Source organism: Neofelis nebulosa, chromosome 1 (genome assembly GCF_028018385.1).
Source record: "Neofelis nebulosa isolate mNeoNeb1 chromosome 1, mNeoNeb1.pri, whole genome shotgun sequence".
In the NCBI taxonomy this organism is placed as follows: domain Eukaryota; kingdom Metazoa; phylum Chordata; class Mammalia; order Carnivora; family Felidae; genus Neofelis; species Neofelis nebulosa.
Window position 1 is genome coordinate 211053164 of NC_080782.1, and position 19040 is coordinate 211072203.

The window sequence follows — 19040 nt, forward strand, 5'->3', positions numbered from 1 at the left end:
AGATCTCCCTTTACTGTTTTCTGACACTGACCTATCTCTACAGCAAAACAGTCACAGGTCCTGGCACACAACATGTTAAGCTTTAATTATGCATTTCTTTATTCCTAGAATCCCCTTAAATGCATTTTTAATGTTATTTATTTTTGAGAGAGAAAAAGAGAGAGAGCATATGAGCATGGGGAATGGCAGAGAGAGAGAGAAAGAGAGGGAAAGAGACAATCCTAAGCATGCTCCATGCCATCAGCTCCCAAATGTACGGGCTCAATCTCACAAACTGAGATCAAGCCCTGAGCCTAAATCAAGAGTAAGATGCTTAACAGACTGAGCCACCCAGCTCGAATATTTTTGTCCCTTTACTAATCCTTTATAATTTCACTCCACTCTGAAAATCTTACCTAAGCGCTCTTCTTTTTACTACTCCATTCCAAGTAGGCCTCGAGGTTAGTAAGCTATTGGTCAAATTACCTGTCAATATTTACATCTTTATAGACACTACATTTTCTGAGTTTGGAACATATACTTAGAGTTTTCCCCCTGTGCACCTGAACTATAGTAAGCACTCAATTATCTAAAATGTTGTATCTAAACTGTTACAGAAATAAGGTATCGGGCCATATTTATTAGAAGACAAATATACTACTAGAAAAACACAATTTTATCTTACTATGTGATACAAATAGAGTGAATTAAGTGAATTCAGGAGGCACATTTGGAGAAACATAAATTTGATGACTGTTACTTGAAATTTAATTTTTGACAGAAGAGAAGATCAGAACTTCTCATCCACTAATTGCAACACTGAGACAACTGTTAGTGTTACCGCTTTCATCTGTACAAGTTATGGCACCTGAAAATGGGCAATGATGACCCTGGCATACCTTTAATTTGGCTAACATGATAAAGGCAGTTTATATTGTGCTTTCCGAAATAATAAGACAAGCAGAGACTTGGGTTACTTGTTAGTAACTTAAGAAGCTATAATCAAACTGCCAACACATAAGAGACTCCTAAAAACTGAGAGAACAAACTGAGGGTTTATAAGGGGTGGGACGGAGGGGTGGGTGGGTGATGGGTATTGAGGAGAGCACCTGTTGGGATGAGCACTGGGTGTTGTATGGAAACCAATTTGACAATAATTTTCATAAAAAATTAAAACAAAAACAAACAAAAAACCAAACTGCAATTCTAGAAAAATATTAATATAGGAGACTTTTTTAACAGTCAGAGGAATTCAATTCAGAGTAAAACAGTATGCTTGCAAACGTACATTTTTCTTCTGTTATACTTGGTGCTCATAGTTAAATAAAAGGAAACTCATGAACTAGGACTGTTCAAGTGATTGCTTTCTTTTGAGGAGCTTAAAAAAAAGGAAAAAAAAAAACAAAAAAGACATCTAAGGAACTAAGCTTACTCTAGAGCTGATGCCAATAAATCGATGAAACCTATACTTAGATTAAGTAAAACAAAGGTCTCAATCCAGACATATACCTTTGATAACATAAGATAGCCTTTTACTTAATTTTCTGTTTATGATCCATGAAAAGCTGTAGATACTAATAACAGAATTTTTGTATTAAGGGAATGTTTTAAGGATTTAATTTTGGTAAATATAGTCTTCAGCTTAATGCTAGCTCAGTAAGCACAAATCATTGATAATGAGTTAGAAAATAATTAATTGCTAACAAAGTGGAACAAATGGGCTTATTTTTATCATTTTTTTTTCTACTAAGAGATAGAGTGGTTTACTGGAAGCTATATTGAGATTGGAACGACAGCTGGTTTGATAGTTGGAGTGATTCCTGGGTCTGGCACTTACTTTAGTAAATGAAGGTTTTAGGACAAGTTTATTAAAATCCCATTTTCTCTATTGTGCAACTTGAGTATTAATGCCTACCATACTTTTCCAAAAGTTTATATATGTTTTATAAATATAAATAGAATATGAAGTATTCTATGGTTTCTGTAGTATTTACACAGCCATTGTGCCTCTATATAAAAGGCAAATACCTTAAAATATGCAATAGCTAAAATGTTAGATCAATTTAATACACTTTCGAAAATCAAGATGTGCAACTGAAGATAAATTACGTAGAGTTCTAAAAATTAGGATACAAGAACACAAAGAAATAATCATGGTTCATCAGCACATGTCTAACTATATAACTCAGAATATAACTCAACTATTGACCTTTGGTCAGAAGCTGTAATTCTCACACTTCATTCTGAAGTAGAATTTACAAATGTCAATAAGCCAATTTTTATTATTAGTCCTTTTGTTCAAATTTAGGCTGGGTCATGGTGATCACAAGTTGTTTCCATCTGGCAGCTGTGTGATGGCCTGTGCGAAATGAGTTTTTCATCAGATTCAAGTTCTAAGTGGACAGATGGCCACAATGAAAAATGACCATGATGTTTGAAACTAATTGATATCCTTTCTGGGGGACTCAGCTGAGAAGCTAGGGACTGAATGGGTGCAGAGACTGAACTGTCTAGCCACCCAGAAGAAGAACTGGCTATGTATAAGGAAGCTATCTAAATACGTGACTCTGGAGACAACGGAGAATACAGAGAATAGGATCTTCAGTGAGTAAGGTTTGTTGTGTGCATATACGTCGCGCACGCGCGCACACGCGCACGCGCGCACACACACACAAATATACCACACACTCACTTGTACTACCATTATAGTGGTAAGTAGTAATAATTTAAAAGGTAACAATTGTATTTCATCTGTCTAAATGGGATTATAATTATCCCATTAAAACACGTTAATTATAATCTATTTTGTCAAATTGTATTTGGACTTCAACATTACACGTTCTTTAAATATTAAATCATTGTAATTAAATAAACTTTCATTTTTTCTCAGCTGCTTAGTATCCTTGTAAATAAACAGCTAGTTCTGTTGTCAACACTACGTTCTTAGTTACCTTACAAGACTATCTTCTGCAGTTCCCTACAGACACTAAATCAAATTCAGTGCATAAGACTTCTGTCATCACAATTTTGTCTATCACCATTTATTCCAGAAAATATCTTTTAGTCTGTTTTCCATTTAGCATTAAGGGATTTTTAAGATAACACTAGAAGCTGTTTACATATAACAAATGATTATGGAGCCAAATTTCACATGATGTTTCTGAACAGTAATACTTCTATGCTCCTCAGGAGAACCATTAGATTTAGAAAACTAATTATGACTACCATAACATATAGCATTTCTGTAACTTAAGGAAAATTCTCTTTTAAAATAGTATATCTATGTATGTCCTAACTGAAATGGGTTTAGATACAATCTAGACATACTATTATTTGTTTTAAATCCTCCATATATTACCCAATGCACTGCTTAAAAGGTGATTGCCTTACAAATATTACTCTTGATAAATTAATGGATTATGATCCATTTTTCATAAAGCTTTTCTTGCTTCCCATATAATTGGAAAATTTTAGCAATATATGAATATCCAATGCCTTATTTCTGTTGAATAAGAGTTTTAGTTTCATTAACACTAAGAAACTTATGTCAATAATTTATAAACATATGCTTATTAACATGTATAAAGTATGGCCATTCCAATATTTCCTGCAGTATTAATAATCTCAGTGCTCTATAACTGAGTACAGTTTCAATTGAGATCAGAATCTTTTCTACTATAAAGAAGTGTTAGGTCTAGCATTACATATTTAAGCTTAAATATAAACAAATTACATTATAGTAGCTACCAAGCCTCCAGTTTCTTCTGTGACTTAGGAAAGAAAAATGAGATAATGATGATGATTCTTCATTAAATATTTACTCTGTACTTGACATTACGCTAGATATTTTACATAGACATATTTATTACTAATAAAAAAACAAGATGCATTTTATCATTACCATTAAAAATGATGGAGATATTGTGTGTATATCCAAAATCAGATGAGTAGAAAAGCCTCCCTTGAACAGGAGCTTATTTTCACTACATAGTACCCTTCCCCTAATTGTAAACAACAACTCTTAAACTTCTATAAGTAAGCTGCCCGAGAATTATTGACAGTTTATCTTCAGTTAGTCACACCACAGCCAAAAAATGCCATTAAAAAATTTATGGGAAAATTCTAAACCAGTATCTCTCATGGATATAAATATAAAAACCCTTAACCAAATATTAGCAAATGTAAATCAGGATTTATACACTGCACAGAGTTTACTCCAGGTAAGCTAGACTGGTTCAACTTGTAAAAAATCAATGTCATCCACTACATCAACAAAACAAAGAAAACTCATATGATCTTAATTATTTCAGAAAAAGCACTTGACAAAATATACCATTTCTAATGAAAACTCAGCAAAGTAGGCATATGGGGGACACCCTCAACTTGCTAAAGAACGTCTACAAAACCACAGCTAATTTCATACCTAATGGTGAGAAAATAAACACTTTCCCACTAAGATTTAGAAAAGACAAGAGTGTGGTCTGTCAGCACTCCTATTGGACATCACACTACAACAGCCAAAACAATACTAAAGAAGTACAATATTGGAGGACTGATACTACCTGTTCCAACACTTACTCTCAGGCTATGTTCATCAAAACAGTCTGGTAACAGTGAAGAAACCAGTACATTGATTAAAAAAAATAGAATGCATGGGCCAGAAATAAGCAAGAGAAATATAATAAAGTGATTTTTCACCAATGAACAAAGACAATTCAGTGGAGAAAGAATGCTCTAAAAAATCATGCTGGGAAAAATGGACACCTGCATAGAAAAAAAGGCAATCTAGATTTGGAGCTTGTACCTTACACAAAAATTAACTCAAAGCATATTTAGCCCTTAATAATAATGTAAAACTATACATTTTTTTTAAATAATTTATTTTTAAATTTCCATCCAAGTTAGTCAGCATATAGTGCAATTATGATTTCAGGAGTAGAGTCCAGTGATTTCATCCCCTACATATAAAACCCAGTGCTCATCCCAGCAAGTGTCCTCCCTAATGCCCCTGTCCCATTTAGCCCACACCCCACTCACAACCCCTCCAGTTAGTTCTCTATGTTTAAGACTCTTTTACATTTTGTCCTCCTCCCTGTTTTTCTATTATTTTTGCTTCCCTTCCCTTATGTTCATCTGTTTTGTATCTTAAATTCCACATACTAGTGAAGTCTTATGGTATTTTTCTTTCTCTGACTAATTTTGCTTAGCATAATACACTCCAGTTCCATCCACTTCGTTGCAAATGGCAAGATTTCATTCATTTTCACTACTAATATTCCATTGTGTGTGTGTGTCTGTGTGTGTATATATATGTATATATGTGCATATAAATACATACTGATATACATACATATATGTCAGCATATATATGTATATATATGTATATATGTATACATATATACATGTGTATATATGTATATATACATGTATATATATATATATACACACATTTGTCTGTATATATACACAAATATATACTGACACACATCTTATCCATAAGTTGATGGACATTTGGGTTCTTTACATAATTTGTCTATTGTCAACAGCACTGCTATACACAATGGTTGCATGTGCCCCTGCGAAACAGCATACCTGTATCCTTTGAGGAAATACCTAGTAGTGCAATTTCTGGGTCATAGGGTAATTCTATGTTTAATTTTTTGAGGAACGTCCATACTGTTTTCCAGAATATCTGCACCTTTCCAAAGAAGATATTCATATGGTTAACAGACATGAAAAAAATGTTAAACATCACTCAATCAGGGAAATACAAATCAAAACCACAATGAGATACCACCTCACACCAGTCAGAATGGCTAAACTTAACAACTCAGGAAACAACAGATGTTGGTGAGGATGTGGAGAAAGAGGAACCCTTTTGTGCTGCTGGTGGAAGACTATACAATTTCAAGAAGAAAACATGGAAAACCTACATGACTTTTAGTTTGAAGATACATTTTAAAATTCAACAAAATAATTGTAATTTAACTTTATTACAATTTAAAACTTCTGTGAAAGAATATTGAGAATGAAAAGACAAACTTCAGACCAGGAAAACATATTGCAAAAATATACATCTGATAGAAGACTTTAATCCAAAATGAACATTTAAAAGTCAACTGTAAGAAAACAAGTAACTCAGTTTAAAAATGGGCAAAACTCTGAACTGATACCTCACCAAAAAGATACACAGATGAAAAAATAAACATATTAAAAGATGATCAATACCATGTTTGATTACTGGACTGCAAAATAACACCACCAATGAGGTACTACATATCTATTAGTATGGCCAACATCCAAAACTTGACTACACCAACTACTTTTCAGGATCGAGAGCAACAGGAATTATTCTTTGTATCAGTAACACAAAATGGCAGAGCCACATTGTAAGAGAATTCGTAAGTTGTTTTGCAAATCTCAACACAGCCTTTCCATGTGACCCAGCAATCATACTCTTAGCTAAATTTTAAAACTTGTGCCCATACAAAAACCTGCACATGAATATTTATGTTTTATTCAGAATCAACCAAAACGAAAGTAATTAAGATCCCTTTCAATAGGTGAATGAATAATCAAACATGGTGCATGCATACAACAGAATATTACTCAGCCATAAAAGTAGTTTTCAGGAAACTAAAAGACATGTATGAATCTTAAGTGTTTATATAAAAAGAGACAATCTGAAAGAGATACATACTGTATGATTATAATTATAGAACATTCTGGAAAATGATAAACTATAGAGATGAACAGATCAGTAGTTGCCCAAGGTTTGGTGCAAATCAGGTGGATTAAATAGATGAAACTCAGGAATTTTTTGTAAGTGGTGAAAATATTCTATATAGTACTATAATGGTAAAGACAAGCATTAAACATTTGTCAAAACTCAGAATTTTACAGCACATACAGTAAATTTAAAGCAGGTAAATTAATGAAAATATAGTTTGGGGAGGCCAGCAGGATCTCAGGATGGAATACAGAATATGACAAAATAATCTAAATACATTAAAATGTGTGAAATAACTTCACTGAAGGGGATGGTCAAATAAACAGTAATGGAAGTCAATTTCAAAGTGGTCAAAGGCAAATGGGATTATGTACATAGGAACTGTACTGTCACCGATAAAATCCCCAATCCCACAATGGGGATAGAGGTTAATAATTATGAAACTATTATACATGTATAATGGAGCTGCATAATTAGGCAAATGAACGCAATACATTGAAAACAAGGTTTTTCACTGTTGGAGTGAACTGTTATACATAGGTGAGGGGAAGAGTTTCGATGAATCCATGTGATAAGGGTTTAGAGAAGGAGAATCTGTAAGAATTCATATTTAGCTTAATATTGATAAGATGGTTACATATAGGAATACTAATAGCTGATCTATACACACAGGTTAAACACAAGTTAGTATATACACGTATCTCCTTGCTTTGTAAATTGAGGTACCTTAAACAAAACATTCTAGTAGCCTTGAGTATGTCTATTATCCAGACAGGCTTTTAATACCACTTCCCATTAAGAGGCATGAATGATTCCAGAACTGTAGCAGTAAATATACCAAGTGAGTGTGTAAGATTTTGCAGTACCATAATTTACACAAAAAGCAAAACAAAACCTCTTATTTTTATCTAGGTGCATGAAGGACACAAGCAAATTGAATCCCAATGTTAAATCTAAATGATTTAATCAATCAAATAAAGTAATATTGGATTATAACTCCAAGTATCATATGCCATACTGATATAAATAACTGAATAAATAAATAACTTATATAAACACATCTTTTTAAAGAATTTTTAAATGTTTATTTATTAATGAGAGACAGAGACAGAGCATGAACATGAGCATGGGAGGGGCAGGGAGAGAGGGAGACACAGAATCCAGAGCAGGCTCCAGGCTCCAAGCTGTCAGCATAGAGTCTGATGCAGGGCTCAAACTCACAAACCATGAGATCATGAGATGAGCTGAAGTTGGACACTTAACCAACTGAGCCACTCAGGCACCCCTATATAACTGATATAAATAACTAAATAACTGGTAGAAAGACAAACGTCCCATATAAAAGAATTTCAAGTATTCGATGTGGATACTCCACCACTCAAAGATGGAGCATTACTCCTCACTCCTTAAGCGTGAGCTATGCACTGTCAAAGACACTGTCAAGCCAAGAAGAACCTAAGACGACACAAATAATAAATATAATGTGTTATTCTCAATGGGATGTTGGAACAGATGAAAACATTAGGGAAAAACTAAGAATCTAATGCATCAGATTTAATAAGCTTTATTTATTTATTTTGTACTAGCTGTGACAAGTGTATCAGGCCAAAGTAAGATGTTAAAAATAAGGGAAACTGGATTTAAGTACACAACGACTCTCTATTATCTTTACAGTAACTACGCAAATCTAAGCTGCTCTATTAGAAACTATTAAAAATAAATGTCAAAATAAGTACCAATATGTAGGTGGAAGATATGATTACTAAAGAAACAGTTAAAATATTTAAAGTTTTATCTAACAAAATATATTTCTAATGGATTACAGTGGTTTATGTACACATCCATTTTAGAGAAAAAAAACAAGTGAACAAAAAAGGATATGTATCTAACCTCTGAAATAGAACATAGAACATAGCTAAAAATTTAATTGCTCTATTACACTAATAATTTTTTCTACGTTTCTATCACTGCATTATCCACACTTATTTTGTGTTATATACATGTATATTGCTTCAAATAATATAGGAGTTTCAAGATCTGAGAAGGGTATATATTCTAACTTCATGTTCCAGCAGCTAACATAATGCATGGTTTGTTAGTCAAACGATATTTATTGAAATAATGACCAAATGAATAAGATAAGTCTTTATAAGCAAATAGCACTAGAAATTATGTCAAAATCTGATCAAATAGGACTACAGAATAATTTAAATTGTTAGGAATCAATTACCTTTCATTGAAAATGTCCAAAATATATTTTATTATGGCTGCTGCCTTGCAAAAAATCATAGAAGATGGCTTTTAAATGAATACAATCAAACCAACATAATTTTAAAATAGATTGAGATCAAGAAAAAATATGTATTCAAAAAAAGTAACAAGGGCTCATGCAAATTACAAGATAAAATATGATATTTAAATGTCTTTATATCTTCTAAAAGTCATCTGCAAATATATATTCAAGATTTTTATTAGGTGATTCAATTCAGAAACATAGTATTTTAAAAATTTGGAGTCAATTATGTAAAAACAGCATTTGCTAAGAATACATTATCTATAATGTAAAGGCAAGTATTGATAGACCAAGATCCATGTCATGTATTAAATATATCTTTATGTGCATCCTTATAAATAATCCAATGGCAACTTTTGTAAGTTAATTTTTATGGTGTTTTAACATGTAGCCATAGGACACTGCTTCAAAATACAGTTCAGCCAAAGTACGTAAACCAGAAGTCAATAGAAATTACACTAAGTATTTGCTTTACATGACTTGGATGAATCTAGCAGTAGAATTTACAGTATCAGGAAAAAATGGTTGTATTTGATATTTAGGTAATCCTCGATAAATACTAGTCCTCTTAGCAATGCTTTTGAAATGCACTGAGAGAGTAATTGAGAACCCATATACCTGACAAGTATCTAAGATACAACTACTCTATTTTGCTATTTCACATAATAATCAGGTATTTTAACCATTAGCTGACATGAAGGTACAGTTGATATTCTGTTATAAAAATAGAAGATTCTAAAAGACATTTAATTAGAAAGAGAAATGTTATAATGATTAAAATGTCTCCAATAATGTATTATGGGTTAACTTTAAAATTAAGACACAGGGAACCCTAATATCCTTGATTTCTAGGTCATAGAGCAAAGAGAAACGAATTTATCCTTGAAGTATAATAGAACAGGCTAATAAAACCTGTGCAATTATGAACTTAGACATTAAAAATTCTCACTAAAGTGTCCACAAAACAAGAGCCTGTGATCAGTATAATTAATCTGTAGTCTTTAAAATAAGAATTTGAAAAATGTTCATCTAGGTAAGTAAATAATAAGTTGTACATGATGTTATTAACCTTAACCTTGTTATATGTTGAACATCTGCCAAAAATTAGGACATTGATTTTAGAATAGCATAGAGTCTTTCATGGATGTTGTTAAAAAAGAATATTGGTAGTGCAGCAAGACAATTTATGAAAAAAAGTCATCTATATATAACTGTTTCCATATGGAAGATCATATAATCAGTGCATCTTAAAGTGGCAGAAAATTTTCAGTAATTAATGACAAAGAATAGGGACTGCAGTGTATTAGTTTTAACTTTCCAGTCATTACTGATTTTTCTTTTTTTTTTTTCCATTTTTTATTTTTTTTATTTTTATTTATTTATTTATTTATTTTTTAATATATGAAATTTACTGTCAAATTGGTTTCCATACAACACCCAGTGCTCATCCCAAAAGGTGCCCTCCTCAATAGCACTGCTAGGAATTTATCCAAGGGATACAGGAGTACTGATGCATAGGGGCACTTGTACCCCAATGTTTATAGCAGCACTCTCAACAATAGCCAAATTATGGAAAGAGCCTAAATGTCCATCAACTGATGAATGGATAAAGAAATTGTGGTTTATATACACAATGGAATACTACGTGGCAATGAGAAAAAATGAAATATGGCCTTTTGTAGCAACGTGGATGGAACTGGAGAGTGTGATGCTAAGTGAAATAAGCCATACAGAGAAAGACAGATATCATTACTGATTTTTCAAGAAAAAAAATCACTACAAACTCTGATTCTTGCAATCAGAACCTATCTCTGTTACTGGGACACCATCATTCTTACTCCTCAATATATAACTTGGATTGGCACACTTGAATTATTTAAGGGTAACATGTACCCATGCACACACACATGCACACATACATACCATTTCGAAGAAACCACAAATGAGGATTTCATTGTCTTTCTGTGGTATGCAGTATAAAACTGTTCTTACAGCTTTTTGATGAATTTATTGCCCTAGTGTGGCTCATAATATATAATTATGCTTTTAATGTCTGTAAGATCTGTAATGGTACCCCTCTTCCTTTCTTTACACTGGTTTCTTCTTTATTCCTAAAATTGACAAATCCTTACAGTATAATCTTTCCCAAGAACCAAATGCTGTTGTGGGCTGGTATTCTGTATTTTTTTTCTGCTTTTTATTTTACTGGTTTCCTAGTTTACCATTTAATCTGGGGAAGCTTCTTAAGGTTGAAAATAATCTTTAACTTCTCTTTGCTTCTAATTACTTAAAACTATCAATTTCACACTATATACTGTGTTAGTAGGAAGCAACCTATATTGATACATTCTGTTTATCATTCAGTACAAAATGGTTTGTTTTCCCTATGAATTTTTTTTGACACTGGTTTTCTATTGGGATTTAGTTTCCAAATGTCTTGATGTATAATTTAATTCTGTTAAATTATTTGTATGAATTTGTATCTGTGAAATACATTGAGAGGATGCCCCAGCTTATAGCTTATCTAAGCAAATGTCTGATGGGTACTTGAAAGAATGTGTACACTTCATTTTTTTGAATATTTTATCTTATAGTTATTAGATAAATTCAGATGTGTAGCTTTTCTATACCTCTTTTTTTCTATACCTCTTTTGTTCTTTTTTCTAAGAAAGGGGTAGCGAACCTTTACTATATTTTCAGATTTTATCATTCAGTTTAAAATGGTTTTAATCATTTCATGTGCCTGTTGGCCATCCGGGAAAAGATGTTCAACGTCGCTCCTTATCAAGGAAATACAAATCAAAACCACACTCAGATATCACCTCACGCCAGTCAGAGTGGCCCAAATGAACAAATCAGGAGACTATAGATGCTGGAGAGGATGTGGAGAAACGGGAACCCTCTTGCAATGTTGGTGGGAATGCAAACTGGTGTAGCCTCTCTGGAAAGCAGTGTGGAGGTTCCTCAAACAATTAAAAATAGACCTACCCTATGACCCAGCAGTAGCACTGCTAGGAATTTACCCAAGGGATACAGGAGTACTGATGCACAGGGGCACTTGTACCCCAATGTTTATAGCAGCACTCTCAACAATAGCCAAATTATGGAAAGAGCCTAAATGTCCATCAACTGATGAATGGATAAAGAAATTGTGGTTTATATACACAATGGAATACTACGTGGCAATGAGAAAGAATGAAATATGGCCTTTTGTAGCCACGTGGATGGAACTGGAGAGTGTGATGCTAAGTGAAATAAGCCATACAGAGAAAGACAGATACCATATGGTTTCACTCTTATGTGGATCCTGAGAGACTTAACAGAAACCCATGGGGGAGGGGAAGGAAAAAAAAAAAAAGGAGGTTAGAGTGGGAGAGAGCCAAAGCATAAGAGACTGTTAAAAACTGAGAACAAACTGAGGGTTGATGGGGGGTGGAAGGGAGGGGAGGGTGGGTGATGGGTATTGAGGAGGGCACCTTTTGGGATGAGCACTGGGTGTTTTATGGAAACCAATTTGACAATAAATTTCATATATTGAAAAAAAAATGGTTTTAATCAATAATTTCACCATTTTTAAAAAATTTTTAATGTTTGTTTATATTTGAGAGAGAGACAGACACAGAGACAGAGAGAGATAGACAGAGACACAGTGTGAAAGCAGGGGAAGGGCAGAGAGAGCGAAAGGGAGACAAAGACTCTGAAGCAGTCTCCAGGCTCTGAGCTGTCAGCACAGAGCCTGACACAGGGCTCAAACTCACAAGCCGTGAGGTCATGACCTGTTCTGAATTTGGATGCTTAACTGACTAAGCCGCCCAGGCACCCCAATAATTTCACCAATTTTAATTGTCATTTTGTATCTCTAGTAATGCTCTATCTTGAAGTCTCCTTGGTCAAATATTAATTTGATTTTTTATGGTTAATTTGGTCATGGTATATGTTTTGCCACTTTATTTTCAGTCTCTTTATATTTATAGGACACCTATCATTAATAAGATACAATTGGGCTTGTAACAAAAAAAAAAAAGTTTTCCAGACTGATGATCTCTTCCTTATAATTAGTGTTTAGTTTATTTACATGTAATGTAATTAATGAAGTTGGCTTTAAGTCTTCCATTTTGTGGTTTTTCACTTGTTACTGTTCTTTCCTGCCTTCTATTGAAATGTTCAAAATATTTTAGGCCTCCATGCTATCTCTTCTATTAGCTTTATGATTATACCTTTTTATATGTAATTGTGGCTCTTCTAGACAGCACAATATGTATCTTAACTTGTCACAGTCTACCTTGAATTAACACTATTTCACATATAATGTAAGAAACCACATTATGATGTCATTTACTCACCTTTCCATTTCCTACTTGTTGTATTATGTCTACATTATTTTAATCAAGGAAAATTTATTCCTATGGCAGGAGTCAGAAGGAGGGGAATAAAAGCAATGAGGTCTCATATTAATGGCATACATTTAGGAAAGTGGCTATAGCTACTGGATAGATATATGATCAAAGAGAACCACAGGTTTTGTATTAGCGATAGCTTATTTATGTAGTATTATGGTACCTTTAAAAATTACTTTAAATATCAAGTATATTTAAAGGAGTAATGGCTGGAAAAGTGAGTTATCTCTCACTTTTCCCATAATTTTACTTATATAGGAAAAAAATGCCCAGGATATATTAAGTATTAAAATATGCAGTAACAAATATGTAATTCAGGTATGAATATGCATAGAAAGACACTAGAAATATATACCGAACTATTAGCTGCAATTATTGTTAATAGAATTTTAATAAGAATTATTTTTAAAATAACATTTTTCTCTAGTTTTGGATTTGCTACCTTTGAATTAATAAAAATGATTTAAAACAGAAAATCAAAGATAAATAGAAAACAATAGGAAAGTAGAGAAAAGAGAATGACAAAAATAAAACCAAATCAAACTATCAGAAATATGTTTTAGAATATTGAGAATTTTTCAGCATGTTTGTAGTCTATGTAACTAGAGCCAGTAAAAGATGAGGGATTTGAAGGATAGAAGAAATATTTCATATCATCTGTAGTTGTCCAGAAGATGTCAGTAATGAATGATATGTAGTCTGTTGACCAACTCTAATTTTTCCAACCCATCACTTCTGAGGCTAAAAGTAGAGGACATCAGAATATTATTTTATTTGTAGATTAGGGTGTAGAGACAAAGAAAACTTAGGGAATATTTACTTACTGCCTTCTACTTGGTAAATGAAAAGTCTAGTTTATTTACAGAAGATGAAGTGACTGATAGAAGATTTAATTAAATAGATAAAGATCTAGAAAAATTAATAAGGAGAAAAGGAAAAGAGAAATCAGCAATGAGTCAATTATGAGTCTGGTGTTCCACTGCTCAATGACCTTATTTTTCTGTTATTCCACAGAAGTCACTGTTAATCCATATTCACATTTTAGTTTCAACTTCTTCATATCCCACTGTGTTTTCTCTCTCTATTGCCTGGTCTGCCTCCTACCTCCTCTTGTTTGGGCATTCTGTGCTTAGATTTCCCAATAGGAACCTCCTAAGTAAAAGTGTCTTAAGAAAAAAAGGTGAAATCGAAATACCGTGGCCAATAAGTAATTGGCAAGCTCTATGTGTATTTCCCCAGGAACAAAATGTACACATATCGCAGCCAATAGAATATGTACTGCTCACTTACTTTCTTACTCTTTTAATGCTGTTAGACAGCATAGGGGGTCCTGTCCTTTGAACCTGCCTCAAATTGGATACAAGTATTGTTACTGTCTATGACTGAGGCTTACTACTTGCCTCCCAAGGAATGCCCTTCTAACATCTTTTTGATTAAAACCAGTTGCTCCAAGTGCATCTGAAACACACTTAACTCTCTCAGAATAGGACGGAGGAAAAATTGTTAAGATGTGAAAAAAATAAAAATAAATCCCATCAACCTAAATAATTGTTAATATTTTATTAGTACTTAATAATGTTCTAGATAGAGTAAGGCATCAAAAGAAATGTCCATTACCAATTCTCTATAGCCTAGCATCCTTACTACTATAAAGAGGAAAAAGTAGTCCTAGCCCAACTATGTTAGTCTTCTCTCATTTGGGCCAGCTTCTAAAATCCTCCCGTCCTCCTCCTTGTCTTAACCTATGCACCTTCATTTCTAATTTCAAACCATTCCTCTCAATTAAGAACAGAGAGCTAAACTAATTTTTCTGATTTTGACCTCATTGTTTCCACTGGGATGCAAATTCTATTTTTTACCTCTTGCTGGAAGATGGGCAGTTATCCAACAATGGGAAATTAAGCTATCATGGGCTATAGTCTTAGCCCTTGACTTAATGACTGGGGCAAAACCAGGTGAGGTCTCAGGTCATGTTCAATTGTTTGTGAAGGAGGAAGCACACAAAAAGGGAGTTCTTTCTATGATTCAACTCTCTAAGTGCTATACCATCTGACCTTATATATTCATTTTTTCATTAACACCACTAATATCTAATGAATAACTGCCATGCAGCTTTCTAAGCAATGAATAAGACATGCAAATTCCCTGATTTTGTATCAGACACTATACAAGTAAATATATAATATTACGTAGTGAAAACTGTTATGAATCAGTAAAATATATGTATACTTTGTCACATGTTGTTTTTTAAAAAATCAGTTCACTCTAGATTTAAAAAGTCTCTTGACAACATATTAAGATTAAATCCTTAAAAGAGCAAGACTTTTAGGGGCAGGGCCAAGATGGAAGAGTAGCATGGAAGGTTTTTTTTTTGTTTTTGTTTTTGTTTTTGTTTTTGGCCTCTCTCTTCCTTGAAATGCAGCTAGAGCAAAACCAAACCATCTTGCACACATAGAAAATGGATTTGAGGATTAACACAATCTGCACAACTTGAATCACAGAACTCAGCAGGTACATGGTGTGGAGAGGTGAACTGGGGGAGAGACAAGTCACAGAGGGTAGGGAGCTGTTTTTGCTTGCAGAAAGAGGATGGAGACAGGGGATGGTGGGGGGGGGGGGGGTGGAGGATATAGGAAAAGAACTTCCTCCAGAAAGCAGCTACAGAGAAAAAAAGAGTGGAAACACCTGCAAGGGACTGAACAAGAAAGGGAGATATGAGAAAGGAGATGGCTTAAATGCCATTAAGACTTTATAAACAGGAGAGCACAGTCTGAAACTTGACAGCTCGATATCTGGCAGAGCTCTGGTGAGAAAGGCAAATTTCTGGACACAAAAAGAGAGGTCCAACGGGTCCGAGGACCACATGGGGAGAGAAAGTTCCCTGCTGGGAGGACATTTGGTAGAGGCTGTGCAGTTTCTCCACAGGCAAAGGTCCCAGCAGAGCCCAGAGAACAGCCACGTTCACTGGTGCTGCAATAAGCATGCTAGGGTGTGGTGAAGCCTGGTGCCAGATGCATGTTGTCATTTACCATAATCCCAGAAATGCTGCTGCTACAAGATCCTGTAAACTTTTTCCAGGGCTGGGCTGGAACCCAGCTGCAGTCTCTGTGCATCTTCAGCAACGTGGTCATTTGAATGTTCCTGCAGGCAGGCCTGCACCTGGCCATTTCTTGGCAAGATCCTCCCTGCAGAGGGTCTGAGTGGGTCAAAGCCACAGGGCCCTCAGAAGAGAGGGATTTGGAATCACAGCCCCGCCTGAAATAAAACTCAGGAGTGAACTGTTACCTGGTAGGCTGAAGGCTTGGTCACAGACAATGTACAAGAGGGGTGTGCACAGAAGCCAGAAACAAAGGATAGGTGCTTGGTTGTAGGTTGGTGCGAGCACAGAGTTCTGATGCTAGAGACTGGTTAGCTGGGTGATGCCATTTTCACCCTCCCCTGTGCATGTGCATACACGCCTACATGCACCATAATGATCCACCCCAGTGAACTAAGTACCACCATCTAGTGGAGAATGGAGCCATTATAGCAAACCCCATCCAACTGGGCCAGTTGTGCTCTAGAAGAACACAAGACTCTCTACCAGCTTAGTTTATGGATTATAAAGGGCTTCATAGTTTGACTTCTAGGAGAAATTGGATGTAATTTCAATCGTATTTCATTCTGTTTGCTGGTCACAATTTTTTTCTTTTTCCTTTCTTTTCTTTTTCTTGAATACAGAAAAAGTTTATTTTTATTTTCATTTTTATAAAAAATATTTTTCTTGGGGTACCTGGGTGGCTCACTAAGTTAGGTGTCCAACTTCGGCTCAGGTCATAATTTTGCGATTTGTGGGTTCAAGCCTATGTCAGGCTCTGTGCTGACAGCTCAGAGCCTGGAGCCTGCTTCAGATCCTGTATCTCCCTCTCTCTCTCTGCCCCTCCCCTGCTCATGTTCTCTCTCTCTCTCTCTCTCTCTCTCTCTCTCTCTCTCTCTCTCAAAAATACATAAACATCAAAAAATATTTTTAATATTTTTCTTTAATTTTTCTACTATGTTTTAATTTTTTAAGTTTTTTTAATCCTATTTTAGTCATTTCATTTTATTCTAATTTATTGTATTCATTTTTTTAACTTTCAATTTCCTCCCCATTTTTTTTCCTTTTCTTTCCCTTTTCCCCTATTCTACCAAGCTTCCTTCAACAACCAGAATAAAAAAAGATACCTAGGATCTAACATCCTTTGATTCTTTTTGTATTGTTTTTAATTTCCTAATTTTTATTTTATTATTTATTAATTATTTTTCTTCCTTCAAAATGACAAAATGAAGGAATTCACACCAAAAGGAAGAATAGGAAGAAATGACAGGGACTTAATCAATATAGATACAAGCAAGATGTCTAAACCAGAATTTAGAATCACAATAATAAGAATATTACCTGGGGTTGAAAAAAGCATAGAATCCATTTCTGCAAAGATAAAAGAAATAAATTCTAGTCAGGATGAAATTTAAAAAGGTTGTAATAGATGCAATCTCAAATGGATGCCAGAGCAGGAAGGGTGGATGAAGTAAAGCAGCGAATCAGCGACATAGAGGACAAATTTATGGAAAATAATGAAGCAGAAAAAAATGAGAGAAACTAAGGCAAAAAGAGCGTGATATAAGAATTAGAGAACTAAGTAACTCATTAAAAAGGAATAACATCCTAATAATAGGGATCCCAGAAGATGAAGAGATTAAAAAAAGGAGTAGAAGATTTATGTGAGGAAATCATAGCAGAAAACTTTCCTAACCTGAGGAAAGACACAGACATCAAAATCCAGGAAGCACAAATAACTCCCATTAGATTCAACAAAAACCGACCATCAACAAGGCATATTGTAGTCAAATTCACAACATACTCAGGCAAGAAAAGAATCATGAAAGCAGCAAGGGGGAAAAGAAAACCTTAACCTACAGGGAAGACAGATGAGTTTCACAGCAGACTTATCCACAGAAACTCGTTAGGCAAGAAAGCAGTGGCAGTATATATACATTGTGATGAATTGTCAAAATATGCAGCCAACAATTCTTTATCCAGCAAGGTTCTCATTCAAAATAAATGGAGAAATAAGAAGCTTCCCAGACAAACAAAAACTAAAGGAGTTTGTAACTACTAAACCAGCCCTGCAAGAAATTTTAAGGGGGAACTCTCTGAGGGGAGAAAAGACAGGGAAAGAAAAACAAAAAGAACAGAGGCAACAAAGACTAGAAAGGACCAGAGACCACCACCAGAAAATCCAACTCTACAGGCAACAAAATGGCACTAAATTCATATCTTTCAGTACTCCCTCTAAATGTCAATGGACTAAACGCTCCAACCAAAAGACATAGGGTAAAAGAATGGATAAGAAAACAAGATCCATCTATATTCTGTTTACAAGAGACCCATTTTAGACCAAAAGACACTTTCAGATTGAAAGTAAGGAGATGAAGAACCATCTATCATGCTAACGGTCACCAAAAGACAGAGTAGCCATACTTTTTTAAATTTTTTTTAATGTTTATTTATTTTTGACAGACAGAGCATGAGCAGGGTAGAGGCAGATAGAGAGAGACACACACAGAATCCAAAGCAGGCTCCTCCAGGCTCTGAGCTGTCAGCAAAGAGGCTGATACGGGG